Raw genomic sequence first — 12,616 nt, 5'->3', positions numbered from 1 at the left:
AATATATTTCTGCTTCAATTAAAATGAAACACTAGGGTCCATAATTTTTGATAATGTTTGGAAGACGAGACGAGTTTGAGAAGGGGGTGTTAAAATGAATTAAGAGAGAGAAACATTCGCAAAGGAGATATTATTTCAAAATAAATGAACGAGATAAAGTTGGAAAAAAAATATATGCGTCTCACATTTTTCGTTTTAGATGCGGCATAAAAAAATATTTCCTTATTTTTAGTTTAGTAGAAAAACGTGGTTTTGAGAAACATGTTTTATTTTATTTAATTTGATATTCTTGAGCTTTGCGTCGAATAGTTCGTCCATGTTAAAAAGTTGCCAACAATTTGATAGGTGGCGAATTCTACTTGAAGCGATTTAAAAACGAAGGAGCTTTTATTTTCATCTCCGGTGCAGAGCTCCAGTTGAAATTTGAGCATTCTTGAGAACCGGAAAGTGTTCAAAATGTTGATTTGACGATAAAGTGACATAAAATCTTGCTTGTTGTGGTCGGAAAACAACTGGAACTTTTACTTTCGTCAATCGCAGATCTTCAATTAAATTTGAACGCTTTAGCTAACTGAAAAGTCGTCTTAATTTCGATTGCAGATTCAATCATCGTACGCACTTAAAAAAAATTATAAAAGCGTAGTAAACAGTGCTGAGTTTTGTATAAAGCTTAAATTTGGATTTTTTTAACAATTTTATTATCAGCGAAGCACCGCTCCTCAATGAAAGATTTGAAGCATTAAACACATCATTATTATCATCAATGATCTCTATAATCATCGATGATACATTATCATCACCAATGACATACTCAATGATCATCAGTGATATTTGTCACGAATACTTTAAAGCTATGTACAGTCAAACCCCGCTATAGTGAACTCCCGGATATAGTGGACGAAAAGCTCGGTCCCGTGCCTTGCTATACACGTATAATGTAATTTTTTGTGGATATAGTGAACTAAAAAAGTGAGTAAGTTGTATATTATGAACATTTTTCAGTCTTTGACTGATTTTTTTAAAAATAATTTTGAAATGTCTACTTCAAAATAAATAATTATTTCAAAATAAATAATTTATTAAAACCATCTATGTGGAAAGTAGCCATCTGGAGTGGAAAGTAGAGACAAGCATTTTTTCTTGTTTGCTTCTAATATCACACTTTTCCATCCCGAAACAAAGGCCCACCCAGGCAGATGTATGGAAAAAAATTTCTTTGCATCAGCTAAAGATTATTTATTTATATATATATTTTGTACACAAGACGAACAGTAATAAAAAATAAAAGCAAGTTAACAAATTTTTTGTTACTACGTATTATTTTTCAGTCATTTTTGTATTTCATTTTCTTGGTCACTTATTTAAATAATGTATAATAAAAAGAAGGAGTCCATTAGTTAAAATTATTTGCGGAACGGATATAGTGAACTCTCGGTTATAGTGAAGGTTCACAATAGCGGGGTTTGACTGTATATATATAAATCTCGATAGTTAGAGAACATATTACCTGACATTTAATCTTCTTCTTTCCGAATCCAAAAATTTACGAACGTCGTATAATGAAGTTGAACAATTAAATTACATTAAGCTATGTTTAGTCACTTCTTTGTCAGATCTTCTAAAGCAATTAACGTGTCTCCCCAGACGACACTCCAGACGATGGAACAGTGTACCTAATCATCCCCTTAAGGAACAACGACACTTTAAAATGCAGACGATAATGAATGAGTTGAACAGAGGCTAAATGAAAAGGCGAGTGGCCATAAAAGATTTCAACTTCAGAAAGAGTGGGGTTATAAAAGGTGGTTAAACTATTCTCGAATAAAATTTCTTCGAGAACATTCTTTCAAATGAAGGTGTAGGGGAGTTTTTAAAAACGTTTGCTGTAAAGTTAAAATTAAATTTATTTCAGACGAATTAATTTGAAAGGGGAATTTCCAGATTTATCAACACTTGTATGCTGTTTTCTATTTTAGTATGAACTCTTCGAACCTTAAAATATCTTAATTTTTAATAATAAAATATCTTAATTTGTTACAATATGCTATATTAATTTAATTGTTCTCAATCTAATTCCATGGGTACATCTCTAAATATAATTACTTAAACAGTTATAGTTAAAAAAAAAAGAAACTTAAAAATTTTGAGTAAAATATAATACATTTTAAGTAAACTAATCGGGTTAAATATTTTCTACAGATTTTCTTACTACTGTTTTAAATAAAATAACTCAAATTTAATTATCATTTTAATATTTCGATTAGTAATAACTACATATATAAAAATCGATTGATGGTTTTACAGATTTAAATTTGTTGTTGGTACAATTTTTATTGAGCGGAAAAACACATAGTAGAATCATATTAATTTCCACATTCTTCTTGGTTGTCATCAGTTTAAAATTAAAATAAGTCATAAAAGTATTGATTTTTTGTAAAATATTTTTATATCCCTAATTTAAAGATATTTACTTGTAATATTTTTTTTCTTATACTACTTTGCTATTATTACGTTTTTGAATTTGATTGTTTTATAAATTAAGAGTTTAAAACTAAAACAGCTGTCAAAGGTGATTAGGTGTACTTTGTTTTATGTAAAAATAAAGTGAAAAACTAAAGCCCGAATAAAGTCCAGAAATGGACGTACTATAGCTTCGGTTGTCTAAACAAAACCTTCCCTAGGATTTAAACACCAAATGACTTTAGAAAAATAAAAAGAGATAAGGACGTACAAAATGGTTCAACCAACCAGGACAAAGGAACAAGGTTAAACAGGATAGTAAAAAAAAGTGATCTGAAACAGGTGGGAAGAGTTTAGCTGGAACCCAAAAGGGCAAAAGATTAGATTAGAATAGATTTCCAAAGATTGGAAAAGGCGAGATACTTGAAAGATCAAAGAAATTTTTCAAAATATAAAATGATTCCAGTAAATCGAATTCGGCAAAATAAAGTTCAGTAAACGGAAGGCATAATAATGAAGCCATATTTTATTATTGCTTTTATCAAAAGTCATTACCAAGGAACTTCAATAAAAATTAAGTGCTTTTTGGTAGCCGCCAAAACACAGAGCCAAAAACCATATATTCTCATATTTTGGCAGTTTTGACTATACTTTTTTTCTCAGTGTAATAACCAAATTTTAAGCAAAAATGTTTTATCAAGTAAACAAAATTATAATCAAGTGATTAATTTGAGTTTTTTTATAATCCTATAATAAAATAATTTTTAATTTTGATTTATAAATCTGTCTCTTGTCAAGAAACTAAAATAATTGCGAAGTATTTGTGGGGGTTGGTAAGCAGCAGCAAGCAGAGGAGGTAAAACCTCCTCTTGTCACTAATTTCATATTGTTTCTGATTACATTATTTAATAATCTCTTACTTTTAACTAGCACACAAAATTGCGCTAAAAAAGATTTATTTTAACGCACAGAATTATAACTTAACAAACTTATTATTAACAAAGAATATTACTTTTTTAACAAACAATACAATTTAGGATTTTTTTTTCCTTTATGGTTTCTAAAATGTTGTTTTTTAATAAATTATAGTTGAAATCTTTATTTAAGATTAATATTTAAAAAAAGAAATAGTTTGCTACTCAGGGAGCATGTAAGAGCTATAATTAGAAAATTTTAATGCAAAGTTCTCTTAGTTTAGAAAGGTGAGAATAACTTTAATTTTCTGACAAACAAACAAATGAGTATCATACTTGACAAAGGAACATAAGAGGATTAGTTACATAATTAAATAGTCCAAGCAAAGATGAGTTTAAAAACATTCTAACTTTAAAAATAAATAATATTTTAAATGGAATCCTTTAATATAATGTAATTTAAGCAAAAAAAGTTTTTTTTTTCCTTCGAGAATGTGAATACATATTTTATAAATATGTTTTAAGTAAATTTTTTAGGTTTTTGTAGATTTTTTATATTCATTTATATTATTTATAGGATTATATTGCATAGATATATGTTACATGCATTTCTTTCCTCAAAGCCTCTAGGTATCTTTTGGAATAAAGTTTTAAAACCTGCATTCAAAATTTATGCTCAAAACGCATTGTTTTTATATGAGACAAATTTATATCTACATTCAAAATTTATATTCAAAACACATTGTATATATTTGATACAAATTTATTTATTCTATTCAAAAAAGTTTATTTTGATCAAAACATATAGCGATTTCAGAACTGTAAACTTAATGATATATTGTTTTATTTCTTGTAATCTTTCGTCATGATAAACTCGTTTTATTTTTTAATCTGAAATATTTTTTCCTACCTTCTTACACATGCAGAAAAAAGATTCTGGTGAAATTACCGTACTGTATAGTAATGATGTTTCTGGTTTAAAAAAACCCAAAATATATGGTGTTTAAACCGGTCGTTTGGTAATTTTTCCGTTCATATGGTATACAGTAACTTTTGATTTCAAAAATTATAGTTCTTGTTACCATACATTTAGTAAAAAAATACAAAGCTGAAACATAAATTTAACCGAATAAATGATTTTTAAGCCATGCTGTAAGATATGATAAAACAACCAAATTTTACCACATTTTTAATATTATATCACTTATCATAAAACAAGATTTTATTGTTAATTTTACCAACATAATTACCAAAACGCTTCGGCAAAAATAACCGAGCTTTTGGTGTTTCAGAAAAAGCCAGAATAACGGTAAACTTTACCATATTCTAGTAGTTTTGACCATACTTTTTATCTCAGGGCACTCTTAACCTCTCTTTCGTACAGTAAATTAGATTGTTTTTGTATGTTGGTTAGGTACTTATATCGTTACAATATATAGTAGTGTATCAATATACAATCGTACATTGATTTTTTTTTTAATTTTAAAATACTTAGTTTCATCTGCCAACATCTTTAATCGTAAGATCTTTAGTTAATAAAATAAACAAATAAAACAATGAAAAAAAATTGAAAAATAACAATATAAAACTCATTTCTGTACGGAAAATTGAAAACTTTCTCATTAGAGCGGTTTAGTTTGAGCCCAATTTTGTTCTAGAAAAGGGTACCATTTCTGACAAAAAAAATTAATTAACCGTTTCTATATAATATTCCGTACTAAATTATACTTATTAAGAAGAAAGTGGTAGACTTTAATCTTTCAATAAATTTCTAAGAAAATATGTTCAAAGCTAATTCCTCGACATAAAGGCAAAATTTCCACTTTAGTCTGAAAGTTCTTGCATTGAACTGTAAAAATTGCATTATACTTGAGCTAAATATTTTCATTTAACACAGCCTCTTTCTTTTTTATTACTTACTTCATTTTAATACCCACTTAAATATTAAAATATGCCCTAAGAATTCTTCGTCTTCAAACAATGATTAAGAAATTTTGTTTCATTGAGTGAAAATGTAACACTCAACTAAATTTAATCAATGCCTTCGGTACTCGACTTTAATAAAAGATTAGTTGTTAGTTGGAAAATATGAACTTCAGCATTAAATTAAAGCTGATTTCGCATCAAACTTTCATCCCGACTAACGAAGTAACTTTTTTTTCTTATTTTTACACTACATAAGAATACAGAAATATTATAAAATGTAAGTTTATAACAAATTATAAAATTCAAACCTTTATTTTTTTCATGAAATATGATATTCCAAGGGAGATTACTAATTTTCGCCCAGCTATGCCTTGCAAAATTTGAAATCTAATTTTAAAACTAATATTTCTACAAGAGGATGTAAACGTAGAACTTCACATTACTTAAATGAAATTGAAGATTTTGAAATTTAGGCGAAATTTGCACTGAGAAAACTAATTTACACTTACTTAGAGAAACGGTTAGAGATAATCGAATATACCCATAAAATTTGTATTTTGCAGTTGATTTGAAGCAACTGTATAGGTAGGGGAGAGTGGGGTCAATTGTAACATTTTTTACTTAACTATTTTTAACTAGCAAAAATCCAATATATTATTAGTATTAATTGACAGACGAGTAAAGTAGACTATCCTCTACTAGAAAACCTAATTTTAAATGTTATTATATTAGTTATTACCAATTTTTGACAGTCGAGCACTTGTTACAATTGTCCCCACTTACGGGGTCAATTGTAACAGTTCATAAATTCAACTAAAACATAGTTAATTATACATAGTATCATAGTTGTGATATATTTCTTTATTGATCAAAATAGTAGTGATATTTTAGGAGTAAAAATAATAATGAGCAGAGACCTAAAGGGTTAAGCTTTTAACTTTAAGGGGTTAAAAATTTTAATTTATGCTGTGAAAGGTGACAAATAAAATAATGCACATGCAACATAATATAAATGATATAGGAAACTATTGGTGGTTCTTAAAGACTTAAGTAATGGTTTGTAAACATAAGATTATTTATTTTCAGCTGTTACAATCGTCCCTTTACTTATTGTTACAATTGTCCCCAAGACGCCATTTCAGCTTCATTTGTTAAAAGCAATGCTAGTTAATTAGCAAAACTAATCTTTTTTTAGTGAAATGTTAATTAAGGTGTTTTTATTTGTTTAAACAAAATTACTTTGTAACAATATAATATTCTAATACCAAAAAAAGTACTTGCGTGGCGTGAAAATATCTTTTGTGATCTAACTCTTTCAAAAGTACATAAAAATGATTGCCATCAGGGGTGTACATGTAGATTTATTAAATACACCTTGTGTGCCACCTAGGAACCAAATCTAGAACCCGACACTCGAAATTTTTGCTCTGTTACAATCGTACCCTGCTACAATTGACCTCACTCTCCCCTATTTATCATTCCCTAATTAATGAATAATAACTTTTAATTTTGGCAAACAATCTTTGATATTTATCAAAAGCTGTTTTAAAACTACAAGGAATGGTATTGGCAAAAAGTAATAAACTGCAATTAAAATGGCTTCAGACAAATTGTTTTGGTAAATTCCTATGCGTATCAGAACTGTGACTAATTACAAAAACTATTCTGAAGTCAAATAAGCTGGAAACAGCAACTTTTCTTGATCCTTGGTTACGAAAGATGGCAGGTTTGGTTCAATACATTAAATAAGCACTTTTCTCGCTGAAACATGATATTAATTAATAAAAGCTCCATCTTAATTTAATGGCTGTCAACAACTAATATAAAAATACTTGTCACACACCTTAAAATTAAGTTGGAAGAGTTCCGTTATATCTTTTCATGAATCTAATTATGAATGTTTTTAAGATACTACGAATCATTCTTCAGAACCCAACTTTCTTATGACGTCTTATTATTTTTTTATGCTTATAATTTTATTACTGATTTTTTTTTAAAGAATTGCTCAAAAATTTTTATAAAAATTGCTTTAGGAAACTTTACACAACCATCCACAGCTCTTTTCACAATTTAGTTTCATTCTTTGACCAATTTTGATTTCATTTAGATTTTAGCACTAGTTTATATATCAAAAATGAAACACGCAGCAAAGTAAATTGTGTCAACATTGAAGATTTGATCTCCACAAGAACCATAATATGGGATATTTGAAATGAAACAAGATGATGCAACCTTACTAAGGCGTTAAACTTAATTCTGTTTATGTTGAACCAAAGTTTCGTGAAATTAAGTTTAGGAAGAATGATTGTATGGTTCAACTTACACTAAGATAAAAAGAATAGTCAAAACAACCCAGAATATGGTAAAATTTACCGTGTTTATGGTCTATGAAAATACCGAAAGCTCAGTAATTTTCACCAAAGTTTTTTAGTAATGAATGTAGAATTAACAATTACATATGGTTTTATAATATGTGATAAAATTTGGTAAACGCTGTAAAATTTTATAATTTTATCATGATACTTTATATTATGGCGTAAAACCCATTTATTCGGTTAAATTTAGGTTTCAGATTTGTGTTTTTTACTGAATGTATGGTAATAAAGACCAAACAATTTAGAAAACCAAAATTTGCGTCAAATTATAACCATATGAACCAATAATGCCGTAGGTTTTAGTTTTATTTACCAAAATTGTGATGGGGGTAGTTTACCCAAAATATTATTACCACACAGTACAGTAAATTTGACAGAATTGCATTCTATAAATCACCTCCTTTGTGTTCTACAAGAAGCAAAAAGTAATTAGGAAATATAATTTCTGAACTACAAGAGATGATGTTATATTTAGTGATGGCTAGTAACTTCGCAAAAAATTATTTTATATCTGTTATAGATTCGTATCTGTTATAAAATCGTATCTATATTTTAAAAAAAAATAACATGTTACTTCCAAGATCTGTTACAAATTACCGGTGGAAAATTTCGTATCAATTGTGTTGTCAAAAACTTAGATCGTAAGTCTTTGTCTTAATTCAAATCTGTTTTTACTAGTAAAATAAAACTAGGTAAGTTGATTACATGCCAAAATCGATCATAAAGATCAAGTACCAACTGGTAAAAACAATTTAAATCCGTCATTAATAATTGATCGGATATCAAGCAAACCATTAAATTGCTGTTGCACAAGTGGTCAACTTAAAACAATTTTTCTGCATCGTAAAAATATGAGAAAGCTGGATGGAATTTTGTCATTGCTTTATGTTAGTACAAAAGCTTACATGCTGCTGCTATTAGCAACTGAAACTACTTATATCAGACAGTAAGGAATTTATTGTTTGATTAATTCGTTTCTCCCAATGAGTACAGCTGTTAATTAAACCAATTCTCTAATTACATTAAACTGAAAAACGTAACTGTTGTGTGCATCCTTTTACAAGAACATATACCTGTACAAGAAAACCAATACAGAAGCAGAAGGGGCAACTGAAAGAGGTCTGTCATTCGTTTCAAATATATATATATATATATATATATATATATATATATATGTAATATAATCCAAAGTTATAAATACTTTTGTGTTAATAAAACCATTAAAACTCTTTCGTTTTCATAAAATGTCTTTGGTAAAGAATTGGTGTAGAAATTCTATTTTGGGACTTCAAGGATGAAAACATACCATTGAATAATTAGATTTATATTTCAAAGGAGGAGTTATTTTTAGAATCTTGTCCCTCTTTCACTTCCATCTTAGGAAGCAATAAATAATTATCGATTATGCGTAGAGTTACAAGGTATGTACCACTTGAGCCTGTTAACATAATTCTCTGTTATTATTTAATGCCGGAACGATTTTTTTCGCATAACTCCTGCTGCATCATGTATTCATTGTAAGATCTGCCGGAACCATCCGGAGTTTTGTCCACCCCCTCCCTTGTGGAGAGTGGATGTGAAATGTTATAGCCACCAGCCTACCAGTAAATAAAACTAATGAAGGAATAATTGGCTCACGACTGACTTATTTAAGCTAATTGTAACCAATGATAACAGAGTGAAGCCCTGTTATTATATATATATATTCATCTGAAACTCTTAATATTATATTTTACAAAGATTGTAAATAATAATATCATTTCAGAAAGCACATTCATCAGTATATTTTACTTTCTAAGGTGGAAAATACTTTTTTAACCAATGTAAGAGACTAAAGATTTTTTTTAACGGACAAACTGTTTTAATCATGAATATAATCTTGAAATTTTTTAATTTTGTTTTGTTGACAGTAGAAAACTGATTTATTTGGTCGTAAAACTTTTGTTGACAGAATAGTAATCTCACTTCTTCAAAATCTCAGAAATTCTTGTACAATGGTTGGTAAAACAAACAAGTTAAATGTAGTTTTCGATGATTTGTTTGCAAAATTTTTTGAAACTCTATAGAACGTCTTTTTCAATTCTTTTTTCAAGTCTTAGTTTTTGCATAAAATATATCATTCTTTGGAGTCTTTCGAGCTACAGTCACTGGAAAAAATATCTAGTGACTGTATTTATTTTTGCGCCTATCCTAAATACTTTTTCAAACTACAATATTGAAAAATTACAAATCCATATTTAACTTATGCTTTTACATCAGCATGCAACAACTAATATTCACTACAAAGTTTAAAATCGCTCTATTGTTGTCAGACAAGTAAATATCGATGTGAACAAGTACCAGACAGGATTCAACAATTAAACAAGTTAACGCCATCACCGACTCCCAACTCAATTATAGAAAAAGACATTCGCTGCACAGAAATCGAACAATCTAATCAAATTAATACCACATTTGATATTCGTTTCAGCTAATCTGCTGACACCTATTATCGTTTCTCTCCGCACCATGTCGCTGTCGTCGCCCTTGGATTAATGACCAATCAGTGCTTTTAAAGTGAACTGAGATTTAAAGTGCAGGCGATAATAATTGCTAAGCAATGGCTGATAGGAACTATTAAGAGAATGGAAATGGCAACAAAAGATTTCATTTAAAAGATATTCTGACGCTCGATAAATGTAAAACATTGCCCGGAGCAATCTTACTGCACCTCATCTATTGTTTGAAACTCGTTGAAATAATTGAAAATTCTTCCGTTCTTTTAAAGTGGAAGCTCTAATGTTTATTATTTTCACAAAACTTATTCATTATAACACGGTTGCATTTATCGTTCTTTAATACATGCGAGCACAACCATATTATACTATCGCACTCTTTATCTTACTACTTAAATGCAAATATTTGCTTTAGAGAATAGTTCGTAAAACTGAGCTTGTTATTCATAACCCTTCTAATTTTGAACAAATAGAATATTATATAATCGTGAGCTTTTATAAAATACTTTTCGTTACTTTGTTATTTAAAGAGTAAATTTAAATCTAGGGATTAATATTTTAAGTATATACTGCTTTTAGCAAATTTTAAATATGATAAAAATTATGGATTAAAGTGGATTAGAGAGACAACGTTTTGGCATAGTTAAATTTTGAACTCTAACTTTCAAATTTAAAAGAGTAGGCGATATTTAGATTTTTATATCGCGTTAATAAATATCAATACTTTAAGATATATCTCGATATTTTTCAGGTTAACTAATTTGAATTTATATATTGCTCAAATATTTTCGTTACCCAAGTGAGTTTTTCAACTTTCAAGATGTCATATTTGCTAAATGTCATTTTTGTAATTTATCGCAATATTATCTTATTCGATATTCCTCGCTGTAGATGATGATTGCATTATTATCGTTGTCTGCAATTCTCGTATACTTAATGATTATTGTACACTCGACATTTATCATAAGACAATTTATTTACGAAAGATCATGAGAAGACATTTTGAAATATTGTTATCACAATATTTAAAAAATTTCGATACATTACCTATCTCTGGCATATAATATTTCGTTGATTTATTATAAAGTATGGAGTTGATTATTTAATTGAATTGCATTTTGCCCAGTGCATAATATTTTTAAAGACTATATCGCCTGGTAAGTTACTTCAAGTGTTGAACAGAGTATAGTTTTGATATTAGATTTCAACTTCAGAGCAGGTCTTTGTTTTTAAAAGCATTAAATTATCTTCATTCTATAAGAAGAGTTTAAAAAAAACTTCTCGTGATGGAAAACAAATGAATACAAAAATTTGTGAGACTTGGAAGATAAATAATCTATATTATATAAAACGCTAATACGTATGTATCAATAAAACCGATGATATTTCTTTTCTCGCGTTGGCAACAGTTTTCATTTTTAATTGAGAGGATTCGGCGCGCAACAGCACGTAGTGAGCATCATATGGCTAATCTACATTATATAAAACGCTAATACGTTTTAATTGATAGGCTTCGGCGCGCAAGAGCATGTAGTGAGTATCATATGTCTAATCGGGTGAATTCTCACCGAATTATCAAGAAAATTCTCACAAAATTATCTTCATCGAAGCCGATGATTTACATCCGGCATTCAGTTCTATTATATATTGTTTTACAACACATGGTTTTAGCCCTCTGGTGGGAAAGACTTTAAAACAAAACTTACAACAGTTACTTTTCTCAACAACTGAAATTTAGAATAGTGTGATTAAGAAAAATATGCGAACTGTTTTCAATTTCAAATTAATATTGAAATGCACAGGTTTAGAATTTTCTACAGTGAAAAGTTTTCGGAACTTCAGTGTTCAAAAAAGTATACAAAAGCTAGACGTTAAGAACGTATCCAATGAGCGAGGAAAACGAGCATCGGATTGCGAAGCAATCCGAAATGAACTGCGAAAGCAGTTCCGGGGGTTGGCGAGCGCCAGCGAGCAGGGGGCAAAGCCTCCTAGTTGTATTTAAAATACTGGCATAAAAATTTATGTACTGTGTTACTCAATAAAATGTAGAAAACTATATAAAAATAGTTAAAATAAATTTTTAGCATAAATGTGACTGTGAAAATTATGACCAAATACATAAAAAGCTATAATCTTAAATTTCATTGGTTCAGCTGAAAATTAGGGTCATTCAAATTTTGAGCAAGGCTTTTCTTCTTTAAACCAAAACTACAATATTTTTCATTTACACTTCGGCTAAAATTGCCTCATACTTAAAGAAAAAAGCTTGTTCTTTGTGTATAATTTCAACAAATATTTAAAATAGTTTTTTTTTTGTACTATAGAAGCACTTACGTTTTTATCCGACATCTTAAAAATAATTGAATTTTATTAAATGACTCATAATTATTTCTAAATTTTTTATTCTTACTACATTTAATGTTGTAGAATCAATGGAGTAAAGAAA

At 28.5% G+C, this 12,616-nt stretch overlaps 1 protein-coding gene across 1 annotated transcript in view; it reads left to right on the top strand.

Annotated features, from left to right (window-relative positions):
• The window catches only part of LOC107438694 (alkaline phosphatase), a 187,259-nt gene that overhangs the window by 160,857 nt on the left and 13,786 nt on the right, over positions 1 to 12,616 (top strand). The window lies entirely within an intron of this gene.

The sequence above is a fragment of the Parasteatoda tepidariorum genome, chromosome 4 (assembly GCF_982258835.1).
Source record: "Parasteatoda tepidariorum strain Cologne lab strain chromosome 4, Ptep-v5.0, whole genome shotgun sequence".
NCBI classification, from domain to species: Eukaryota; Metazoa; Arthropoda; class Arachnida; order Araneae; family Theridiidae; genus Parasteatoda; species Parasteatoda tepidariorum.
This window is presented reverse-complemented; position numbering and strand designations above follow the sequence as displayed.